At 37.6% G+C, this 12,380-nt stretch overlaps 1 protein-coding gene across 3 annotated transcripts in view; it reads right to left on the reverse strand.

Moving 5' to 3' along the window:
• Nucleotides 1-12,380, reverse strand: part of CADM2 (cell adhesion molecule 2) — a 571,830-nt gene that overhangs the window by 145,203 nt on the left and 414,247 nt on the right. The gene's annotated exons all lie outside the window — the stretch shown is intronic.

The raw sequence follows: 12,380 nt of genomic DNA on the forward strand, positions 1-12,380 counted from the left end.
CCTGGAATTAGAATTCTGAGAAGAAGGAACTTTAAACACAGAGTACTTTCCTTTTTTTTTTTTTTTTTTTTTTTGCCTTTTTTTTTTTTTTTTTTTAATTCTGTTATTTACATATCTATTGTGAATTTTCTCCTACATCTACTGGTCAGCTAACTCAGGAAGAAACTACACTGTTTCACTGCTTTTAGGCAGTGTGAGGTCAGTCCCATACCTCTGATTACTCCCTGACTTGATTCATAGGAGTGTTGCAAGACACATACTGAAAGCTCCTGTGGACAATCCATTCATTCCCAAGAGAAACCTGTAACAAAATGCTCTTGGACTCTGGATGATAGAAACTCCAACTAAGTTTCATGGTAATAGTGTGACTTCTAAAATTCCAGTTCTACACCTTAAATATTGGGTCTTGTTGCCATTGTTCAGAATAAGTCAGAAATTTAAACAATGGAGATAATTCTATATGTGATGCTTCTAAGGGAAAGACTGAAATGGAAACTCAAATTCGCAAGGAGAAAAGCTTACTTGTAAAGCCTTGAATGTGAAATAAAGAATCTGCCCTCTCTGAAACTACAGAAGCTCTGAAAGAACCTTCATGTGGAAGATAACCCATATTATCACATTTGCTGTGGGTTATCCAATATATTTACACACTTTCCACTTGAATAACACAGAGCAGTCTCAAAGGCAGCTGCAAGGAAAACAATTACTGCTTGATCTGGTTGTTACACTCTACCTAAACCCACACCTTTAATTTACAGTCACACAGTCACTGGGCACTAACAAAGATGACGATACCCTGCCCTCGAAGGTAGAATATAATAATTATATATATATACAATTATATATATATATATATATGTATGAGGCAAAGCAGAGAAAGAAGGATCAGACATTTCAATCCCCCAAAGCACAGGCATCAGACAGAAGCTGAAAGAGATTGATGGCCATATTTGCAAAAGTGCTTGTTTGACAAAACAAAACTCTCACCTGACCATCTCTCTAGACTTCCAGAGAGGCAAGGGTTCCTCACTCTCTGTCAAATCTCCCTCCCCAAAAAAACCCTCATAAAAAAATCCTGAACATTTATTTTCTCTAGACCACAAGTTCATAAGGGACAGATGCAAAGAGCATTTGTTACTGAAAACAGAAGATATTTTTTATACAGAAGTGATCAAAGCCCTCAAAATCTTTTATCTGATGGTTAAGGATATTTTCTGTGTGATTAGAAATGTAAATTCAGAGACTTTCAGATGGAAGATGGCATTGAATATTAAATCATCAAAGTAGGATTTGTTTTAATGCTGATTCATGTTTGAACCAGAGAAATGCTGCAGAAATATGGCTAAACATTACTATTGCCTTCATTAATACAAAAAAAAAAAAACCTTAAAAAATAGGTGAGACATAAATACTTCCATCCATCCTAAGATGGATGATAGTCCATCTTATTTACCAAAGGCTATATAAAAAAACTTTGATTGAAAGAGAAATCAACACCAAATTTCATGACTCCTAACCCAGTACTTTGGATACAAAAATAATTTTTCCATAATTATCAGTTTCCCTCAGCCAGCTTCTGCCCTCTCAGTTTCTTACTGAGAAGTCATTCTGCTACTGATACCTGAAGTACTACAAAGAGATTTAAGATGATTTTTTTTTTTCTGACAGTGTTCTTTTAGATATTCTTCTGATCTTTGAAGCCATCTATGTTCCCTCTTCATTCCCCATTTTTCTTCCCAGATATGGCTTTTGACTCCCTTTTCTCTTTGAAATCCCCACCTTCTTCTACAGACAGAAGGAGCCTAAAGAGGCAGAGTACAGAAATCTCACCTCCTGATGTTCTTTGAGGACCATTTGGACACTCCCTACTTGAAATATTGAGTCTTACAGAAATATTCAGTGAAACTTGGCAAAAATGAAGAGAGCAACAAGGAGTACAGAGACTTCCAGATGATGTGAGATTAAAATGAGTTAAATGGAGCTTGGTGAGAACTAAACTTATCCATAAAGTGATGAGTTAGAAAAACTAGAGAATGACAAGAATCTAATTCCAAGTCTATGCATTTGAACTTAAATTCCTTAGGACTAGAACATTAGGGTGGCAGTTGATCTCATGAAATATCCTATCAGTACCACCAAACATGGCCCTCCAAAAGCACCTGGATATATTGAAAGGATTATACCATGAGCCTATCACTGCCACAGGTTAGTGAACATGCAGTTCCCTTGCACTTTTCAATTTGATGGCATTGCTTTCCTTCTGAGTTGTTTAGAATAAACAACTTGAAGTTTACAGCATGAGTGTTTTGGGATCAGGAGCCCAAGAATTCTGCTGGCTGGTGCGCTGTGAGAATGTCACTGCAAATGGCACCAGTGTGCAAAGCCCTTTGGTGACATTCCTGTGACACACTACATTCACCAGAACAACCTGGTGAGACAGGAGAATTCTCATCGTTCTGGAGAGAGACAGGTCCAATGATCAGAGGTTCTAAAATCTCCTTTAATCATCAACATCAGAATCAGTGACTCAGATGTATTCAGAGCAAAAAGCTGTGGGGGAGTTTCTTTAAAAAGAGCAAGCAAAATAAAGTAAGCAAAGCACAAAACTAATTAAACTTGATGCAACAAAAAACTCAAGCATTTTTGATGCAATTTATTAAGGAGAAAAAGCTGTGAAATTAACAGCAATCAAAAACTAATTAAAGTTGATGCAATAGGAGCAGCCAAAGAATGCCTGATAACATTTATTGAACCAAAGAAACATGGCTGTCAAGCTAAAAGAAATCAACCAAACTCTGTTTTTGAATAGTTACACAAAGATAATTATTCTCTGGATGACACTTACAGAATAAGATTCAAGTCATTACCTCAAAAGACAAAAGGACTGACATGCTGCGTTAAACTGCCTGTGAAAAAAAGGGCCTTAATACAGAAACTTCCTAAGTAATTTCTAGGTCTTGCATATAAACAAATATGATTCATCAATCAAAAACAATGCATTGCTACTGTTATATCTATTACTTCTATAAACTATTGAAAAATATTTGGGAGAATACCTTGTGCAACAGAGTACTTAGAAGGCAGGGACTCCTGGTTTTTCATCCTGTCTTTGAAACTCATTGCCTCGGTGCCTGGGGCAAGTAATTATCATCTAGGAGTCATTTGTATCATCATTTGTTTTAGGATTAGGATGCAAAACTCAATTCCTGATGTCAAGCACCATTTAAAGTATGGCTAACTGCCAGAAATTCTTTTCCTGAAGAAGGTCCTGGTGGGGAATAGTGAAGTGGATCTGTCTGCAGTGAGAGCCAGGCACTTCAATTTTCCCAATGTAGTTGTACATCTTTTGTATCACCATCTCAGATTTATATTTAAAAAAAAAATTCAGACAAGAATAGGTGTTCACAGATTCTAAAGTATGTTAAAAGCTTTCTGTTTAACTAAAATTGCACCTTGTCAATGCTATAGGAAAGGTCACAGTCAGGGTCCCAGGAATGTCAATCTCATACAAAATACTCAACTTCTAGCACCTGTATTCTGAAATAATAATTTAAAACCAAATTGGGTTTTAAATTGGTGAGCTCTATAGGCTTTCAAAATTCTTGCTAGTAAATCTCCAACATTATCATCATCATTCTCCTCCCAAAAACTATCACAAGTCTCCCGTTTGTGCAATGATCAAACAAAAGTCTGTCTTCTAAAACATGATATCACAGCCAAGTGTAGCACAGATCCAAAGCAAACAATCACATTTGGTTTGTTAACTTAACCTCAAAAAGATAATATCCTCAGCTGAGGAGTTACGTTTCCTATAATTCATTTAGTGCTTTTAGGTTCCCACTTCTTATGCTAGGATTATAATAATAATAATAAAAATAATAATAACAACAATAACAACAAGGACAACTACCCATTTCTGGTGTAGGACAGATCAAAAAGTGATGCCTGAAGCCTGGTATTCAATTCCAAAAAGCTGCAGTCTGGTATTAGTGACATGGCTAGGGTAGGTTTTGATTCTTTTTAAGCATAAAATAGCGAGTTAGCCTGTTCAGTGGTTCTGATTTTCTATTTTACTCCCAAGGACTTTTTAGCAGTGGGTGAAATCCTCATTACTTGCACAGTCTTTCAACTGTACTTTTTTTTTATATAAGAATGCTCAGCCTTACGTTTTCAAAATATCTATTTTACTTTCAGAGACAGTTTTATCATTAACGTGGATATGTAATGGATCCTTTTTTCCTAGTGTGTTGTGAAATTGCTTTAAATTTCAGAAGGAGAGGCAAGATGTTAAACTCTTCTTTATCTTGGAAATAAACACTGTCTTGCAGGGAGCACTTGTTTGTATTCACTTCAGCAGCAGATGAATAAGGTTCCAGCAGAGCTCCAGTAAAGAGAACATTTTCATGTTTGTGTATTACAGACTTCAGCAGCCCGCTGCAGAACTTCTTTGCACTTAAAATTGCAGCACCATGTTGACTCCTTGCACAAGCAAGTTAAAGCCACTGCAGAGGGCAGAGCTGTATCTGCTACTCTGTGTCATGATTTGGTGTGTCACAGACAGGACCTGCCTATGAGACAACTGTTGGGAGTGATAAATTATATTTTAATTTCTTAAACACAGAGAGTTTTTAAAAAAACTAGCTCTTTCTGATTTTTTTAGTCAATTATTCAACAAAGATCTTCTAAAACATGAAATTCCAAGAATTCACACCTGTCCTGTCTATAGTAATTTGTCCCTTTTATAACACATTTCAGCTTTTTTCTCCATCTTTTCCTGCTGCGTAAGAAAGAATTCAGACTTACCCTTCTGGTCTAGAGCTGCCTCACTCTCTTCTCTCAGCTGCCTGGTCAGTCTCTGCCTCTTCAAGTAGAGAAGAAAAACAAAATTCTTCCTGCCTTTCTTGCAGTGGCAGAATATATTTAGATCACTTTTTTTCATTTTCCTAATACCCATGAATTTGTAGATATTTTACACTCACACTTTCTTTAAAACAGATTGGAACTGGACAACATAATAATAAGGGAGCATTTTGAAGAAGAAATTGTGAGTTAAATGATGGTGCAATCATATGGTACAATTCACTAGGAACACCAGCTACAAATGTTTTTTCTTCCAGCACTTCAGATTAAATGCCCACTCACAAAATTCCTGAACTAATCTGAGAAAACTGCACTGACAGTACAACCCTTGCAGGAACATGACTTGAAAATACCTGATCATTTCTAGCTACTGAGGAAAGGAAAACCTTTGAAGATCCTCAGATCATATTGTTTTCAGTGCCACATAAATTACATCAATTCAATTTCTATTACCCTCTATTCCAGGCCTATTAAATCTTTACTAATAGGTCTCATTCATGTCATGCCTGTAGAGTGAGATGCAAGGCCCTTTTTATCATAAGTTAAACCGTGGTAATGGGGGGATGGCTGGGTGACATACTGCTCTCAGACAAGGAGAGTAATTTGCACATTTTAAAATAAGAAATTAATCCTTATCGCCTCCATAACAACTTGAAGGACAACTCTGATCCACTTGTGCCTTGATCAGCTTGATGTAAAAAAATACCCATTTATTGTTGTAGATAAAAGAAGGAAAGGAAATATGACTGCTGGAATATCTTTCTTCGAAATTGCTACAAAGCACATAAAAATGAATAAGGACATTTTCATATCAATGTCAATTGATCTTTTCCTTTGCTACTCTCTCCCATGTTTGAAAACACAAACACAGATGTAGGCTGCTTGACTGTCTTAGGAGAAAAGGGAAGATTCTGTCACGATCAGAAAGAGAAAATCTATATTAATAAGGGTGTGAGGTTAGCATTTTTTTATAGCAAAGTGAGTTTATTACTGACCCGTGTGAAAACCATCCTCGGAGGAAGCTGCAGTGCACTGATAGATTGTACACAGACCCCTTAACTTACCTCCTTGCAAATTGACATCATCATTGCCAGCAGATTTTGTTAAACACGGATGAACTGCACCTCTTAAAGCCTTCAGAAGCAAGGCTGACATTTTTTGGACAGTAAATCCTCTCATTTTTGAAAAAGCAATGATATACACTTTAGGACACATCGATCTGGAGGATGAGTCCGAGCTCATCCAGGCTTAAAAACCTTGGAAATAGCACAAGCTGACCTGAGTTGCATTAACTTTCCAGAATTCCCCTACAGCCCCTCAAAAGGAGTGGTTCAAACATAACATGATAGGAGAGCATTTACACTGTCCTCAGGAGCCTCTGCATTGTGTGCTGATGTGGCCCTGCATCATCCTGGGATGATGAACTCTGGCTCGAGGAGCAGAGGCAGAACAGAGAGAAATATGGTTGGAATAAACTTTTCTTACATCACCTTAACTGCACTACAGTCAGACAGAGAATAATGTGAGTAATAAAGCAAGGATGTAGCTGGCAAGAATGGGTAAAATATGTCTTTCTGCTTAGCACACTCATCTATAAATGGGTAAAAGTATGCATGTCCTTGGTAACTTCAACACTCAAACCAAGCTGGATTTTAAAAGTCTAACTCACTACAGAAGTGGATTATTTTACACAAAGCCACATGTTTCATATCATAGTTTTCATTTCCTTGGGAATTGAAGTACAAGAGTTCAGCAAAAGAGCAGGGCACCAAAACAAAGATACATTTTGCTTTTTTATCCTCCTACTTTAGAAGACAGGCATGCACAGTTTTTCATAAGCAAGGAAAAATGTTTAAAGGAGTTGTAAACTGTACCTTTCTTTTGTCCCCACTGAGGCTGCTCGCTTTCTGAAAATAAGCATAAAAAAACTCAAGATGCCCCAGAGAGAAAGCAGGAGACATCTTTTCTGCTTGCTTCTGCTTCTCCTAGGAACAAATCCCACCAGAAACTGGCACAAAAAAGAAACCAAAATATGCTCTAATATTAGAAGAGCTTTCTTTCCACAACACAAAGCAATGCTATTTAGCAGCACAGTACCTTGTAATGCTGCCCCTTCACTTTCTGCAGCCAGGCAGTCGCTGGTGCCTTAGCCCTGAGCAGCTCTGTGATGGAGCAGGGAATGAGCTCACAGCTCTGAGCCAGGGCCCTGATCTCCCCTCTGTCAGAATGGGATGTTGTTCTGACACTAAGGTAATACTTGAGGGGAAGAGTCATTCTAAGTTTGTGCTGGTGGTGCTGTGCTCTGTAGTGCCAAGGTTTATTGTTCCTATTTCCCAAGAGACTGAAATTCAGTTTTAGGTCAACTCTTAAACATATGAACCTGGTTCTTGAATTAGACCTTTCCACGGTTCCAATGTATCTCCCTTGTTAGGGCATGTGAGGCAATAAAACCAAACCCTAAATTACATTCAGTTTTCAATCAGAGGCTCTTGAATAGAGCCAGTGAAAGGAAAGATGCTTTATCAGTGATCTGTGCAGATAGGCTGATGTTATTCACACAAAACTGGCAAAAAGCCGACATTGACAAAACCATCTTATTGAGAAAAACACTAATTAATTAATGTAATAATGCCTCATTTCTTACTTTCTATTTGAAAACTTTCTTTTAAAATTGCTTTCCAATTTTTAAAAAAATAACCATGATGCTGGAATGGTGTGCTGGTTTTGGCTGGGGTGGAATTAAGTTTCTCCATAGTGGCTGGAATAGGGCTGTGTTTTGTTTCTATGCTGAACATGGATTGAGATTTTAATTTAGAACAAGTTTCCATTCCATACCTATAAAGCTGAACTGAAATAAACACTTTAACATTTTTTTTTAAATAATATGTTTACATTAGGCAATTTCTTTCCCCTCCCCCAGATAAAGTTTGATTCTTAATGCTACATTTTGAAAAGAAGAATATTAAAATGGTGACATTTCCTGAAAACCAGCAAATCCAGATCTCACTGCAGTTCAGTTCTGAAGGAGAATAGCTATAAAAGAGACATGAAGTTTTCATTATTAACACTCAAAAGCTTCAGTAAAGAAGCTTGTTAAGCATCAATGCACAGCTATGACTGAAAGACAAACATTCTGATGACTAAGGATGCTAGTTATAGAAAGTGTGGGTACAGTGGTCTAATTAATACTTTTTTCAAATATTTTCTGTCTTTCACTGTCAAAAATGTTGTCTTTTCATAGTGTTCTCCAGAAGTTAATTCAAGGTGAAAGATGAGGCAGATGTCATTCATGTGAAGCCTTGATACTTTATTTACAAAAATTTCTTACTGTGACCGGTGAGCAACCAATTTACCTGGAAAACACACAGGAGGGATCCTTGTCAGACAGAAGGACCTGGCACCCATGAGGTCTCTCAAACACTTCCCCAAGAACTAGTGAACAGAGGCTGCCACAGGTATTTTAACAGGAACACCTCAGGTGGCTCAGCCTCCTGGCTGAGAGGAACAGCATCTTGCATGATTTCAAGGCTCCTGCTTGCCTCAGCTCTAAGGTGACCCTCCCTGCTGAGTGCAGGAATAATTCCAGTACGAAACTCTACACTGCAACAAAGGAAAAAAGGAACGAGCCCTCCCCTTTCAGTGCCCCACCACCCTGCCCACCCTGACAGATGCTCATGCACTGGAAACAGACATTTAAAATTCAAAACATTGACCAGGCAGCATCAAGGCACTGAGGAAGAAAACGATAAGAAAATGTTTCTATGCTAATAAGGGGAAACTGAAGCCTTCAACAGGTCAGAAAAAAAATACCCATTCACAATCCTGGCTTATCTGCACAGAGAGAAAATTCCGTGTGTGTGAGTCAGTTGCTAAGAAAGCTCTGACTAATGCAGATACAAGTCTGACTTTTTAAGTTGACATTTCTACTTTTCCAGTGGATCAGAACTGTCAGGAGAGTTCCCCAGGCAGAGCAGAGGATTGCAGAGCAGAGCTATTCTGTAGCAGTCTGAGTTGTGGCGTAAGTGCTTTGATGGAATTAGTAATGGTGGTTTAAGGAGCAGCCTCGGATTCTATTCCCAGCACTAGCAATTACCACTCCCATAACAGAATCAGAACAAAGGAACAAAATCAGATAGAAACGAGCTGGCAAAGAGCAAATTCCCTTCTGCTGCTGCTTTCACAATGCCATTAAATAACATCTGGCAGTGGGGCAGGGCAGACAACTGGAGACAGGAGCATTTTAAAGTGCTGCTGCTGAACCTGCCAAGAGCTCAGCTGTACAGAGTCCTTCATGTCTCTTCTGCTTTTCTCACAAGATGGGACTGTGATAAACATTTACCGTTCAAAAATTAAAAATGATCAAAAATGTCTTTTATCAACTACATCAGCAGAACATACTGTGCATCTGTAGACAGATTAAATACAATTTTGCTAGGTAGTTGGAGAGAAAAGTCTTTAAAGACAGCATTTGGCATGGGTTAATCACCTCTTTCATTAAAGAAAGGAATACATACTGAGAACATCTTTCTGCCATCCGATTAAGCAATGAGCCAATACAATTGTAAATCTTCCAGAAATTCCCCATGGTTCAACTCAACAGAGGCAATTCTTTACTTCTCAGACCATATCTCTCATTTTCAGATAAGCATTGCATTAATTGTGTACAAAACTTTCTATCATGCTGTTAAAAGAAATGGAATGTGACTGCTCTGATTCTCCTTAGCAACCTTTGACAATTAAGAGATTGAATTATTCATATATATTTTTAATAATATAATAACATTTTTAAAGCTTGCTCACCACTCAATTGCTCAAACAGCACGCAGACCCAAAATTGTTTGCTTCCAGTATAAACAGTGCCACTGTTTCCTTTCTGCTGTTGCTGTGGCTGACACAACTTACTGTCTCAGTAACTGAGGTAAAAAGGATTTAAGGGTACTATTCTGAGATTCACATGCTATGAATCAATTTGCAAGTCATTGGAATTTCTTCTTCCTTTTAATGAGGCAGATTTTAAGCCTTTTCTGCACTTATTTTATTATTTACAATTAATAAAAGTACTAATTCTTTGCACTCATATCATGTAAGTCTGCTCAAGTTTGACTCATTTTCTGAACACAGTTCAATGCAGACAAGTTCTCTCCTCTGTGCTAATAAGCAGCACAACCATGATATTAGAATAGAAAGAATGAGACTTGCACTGAGGCTAATGATACTTTCATTCAGGAATGGGAAGATACAAATGACATCTGCTTTATTTTTAGGCAAAAAAAAAGGAAAAAAAAAAAGAATGGAAAAATCTGAAGAATGTCAGGAGACGAAACACATCCTGCATGAAGAAAAATAAATACACATCTGCTAAGACTATACACTGCATCCTACATTTTATAAACTAAGCTTTTGTTTACTGGAATAAATTAATCATGACCAGATAACCCTTATGGGAAGGCCCATCTTGTATTTTTTGCTTCTAAATATTATTTTAGATAATGAGAAATTCTATTTAAGTTTCTTTGCTTCCACCTAACACACACGTGAGCCATCAGTGTAATTGTGTGGCATTATTACTCTCTTAGGCTGCTGCTGGGCAACAGAACTACAGACAGAAATAAAATAGTAACAGCTTGTGACAGGTTACACTTAGAATGTTTGATCAGACTGATCAATGGGCTGTGCTTCCAAAGCTAAGCTGAGCTCCAAGGAAGGAAAACATAATGGTTGTTCCAACACTTTGGATGCATCTCAGTGAATTTGAAGGCACTTGGGATGCTGCTCCAGACTTAATGTAGCTGTCACATACAAGAAATGCTTTTTACCATCTTGGACTCCATGATGGAAAATCTCATCTGCATTTTTTCTTTCAAAAACTATTTCTGTTGCCATCTATCCATTTATACAACGTCTTGATTTTATTTTAGATTTCAGATTTTATTTTTTCTACCCAGTTTTGTAATTATTTTATATTATCTAAACAGCATACTGAAAACTTATTGATATTTGACAGTGAATATACTAATATCAATAATTACCTTTTCACTACTATTGATTAACTGTTACATGCATTTTAATTATGTTTTTACGTCTGCTAATATGAGGCTAAACTCTCTCTGCTAGTGGTTTGTTGGTTTGTTTTTTCCTCTTTTCCATTTACACAATTGCCTTTTGGTTTTTGTGTTTCCTCAAGCTCCTTTTGCCCGAGAACAAGCCTCTGAAAGTAATCTCATTCAGGTTGATTCAGTTCTTGTTTCAGTTAAATTTAAAGTTATTTTCTTTGGCTCACAGCAGAACATTGCAGAGTCTCTCACTGAGGTATTGAGGATTTTCACCCCATATCAGCAGCTCATCAGCAATTACTTTTCTGCACACAGATCCTTAAAGATCCAGGACACAATGATTTGTTACAATTTCTGTGCTGAAACAATCATGTTCCTCAAATAAGTTTCTACCAGAAAGGGAGAGGAAAGATGAACACTTGTAATAATGGGAGATCCCATGCTTCCACCTGAGAAATCGAAAACAGGACTATTTTTAGGCACATCCAGGCACTATGAAAGCATACATTTACTGCCTTTATTTAAATCTTTGGATATATTATAAAATCCTCAGTTTGCCTGACCTTAATACCATGATCCTCCTGTAAGCTATTCATCTGGCTTTTGGATTGGCTTCATAATAGCTGATGTTAGATTTGGTAAAAATTGCCTTTAATTTATTTCCCACTTCTGACAGATATTTAAACCTGGTATTCTATTTTTTGCTAATAGAGCAGAATTTCTATCCACATGATAAGGTGTGAATCTAATGCACATGAGGCATTCAGAAATTTCACTTAGATTTAGTACACATCTTTTACAAATTTATTTCAGTGGGTATATTATACATGTGTTTAACACACCTAATGAAAAGAGACACAAGGTGTCCTCATCCTTGCTAAGTGTGTGGAGACAAGCTTGCTACAGAGATGTTCATACTCACTGTATTGCAGCCAGCTCTGACTCAGAGAGGATTTATCTCCCTGAGCCAACAGGCTCCCAAGCTTTGCTAATTCAACACTGTGGGACAGAACATCTCTGGGATGTCTGCACCCTACTTGCCTGAGCAAGATGGAAATGTCCCCACAATCTGGCAAGCCTCCACCTCCCCAGAGAGGCTGTAATTTCAGAGGGCACAGGGCTGAAGCCCACAGGTAGAACTCTGTTATCAAACCAGGTTCTGGGGTGGGTTTGGAATCAATCTACTTGTCTCAGGCCTAGGTAAGGCAAAGTGGGAATTCTGAATCATGCTGATAGAAGAGGCTTTTCCTATTCCACTAGTATTTTCTTACCTGGCAGTCACTGTCCTTCAGTCTAATATGCTTTGGAGTTCTTTCCCATCCACTTGGGTATTTCTCTAAAAATGTGTTGTTGAATCCCTCTTCTGAACTACATTTCTCCTTGACCTGCTGTGTTTTTTATTCCTGCAACATTTACTGACTGTTAATCTCCACGTTAACCCTTCTAAAAGCAGCTGGAATGGCAGTG

The sequence above is a fragment of the Melospiza georgiana genome, chromosome 2 (assembly GCF_028018845.1).
Source record: "Melospiza georgiana isolate bMelGeo1 chromosome 2, bMelGeo1.pri, whole genome shotgun sequence".
In the NCBI taxonomy this organism is placed as follows: domain Eukaryota; kingdom Metazoa; phylum Chordata; class Aves; order Passeriformes; family Passerellidae; genus Melospiza; species Melospiza georgiana.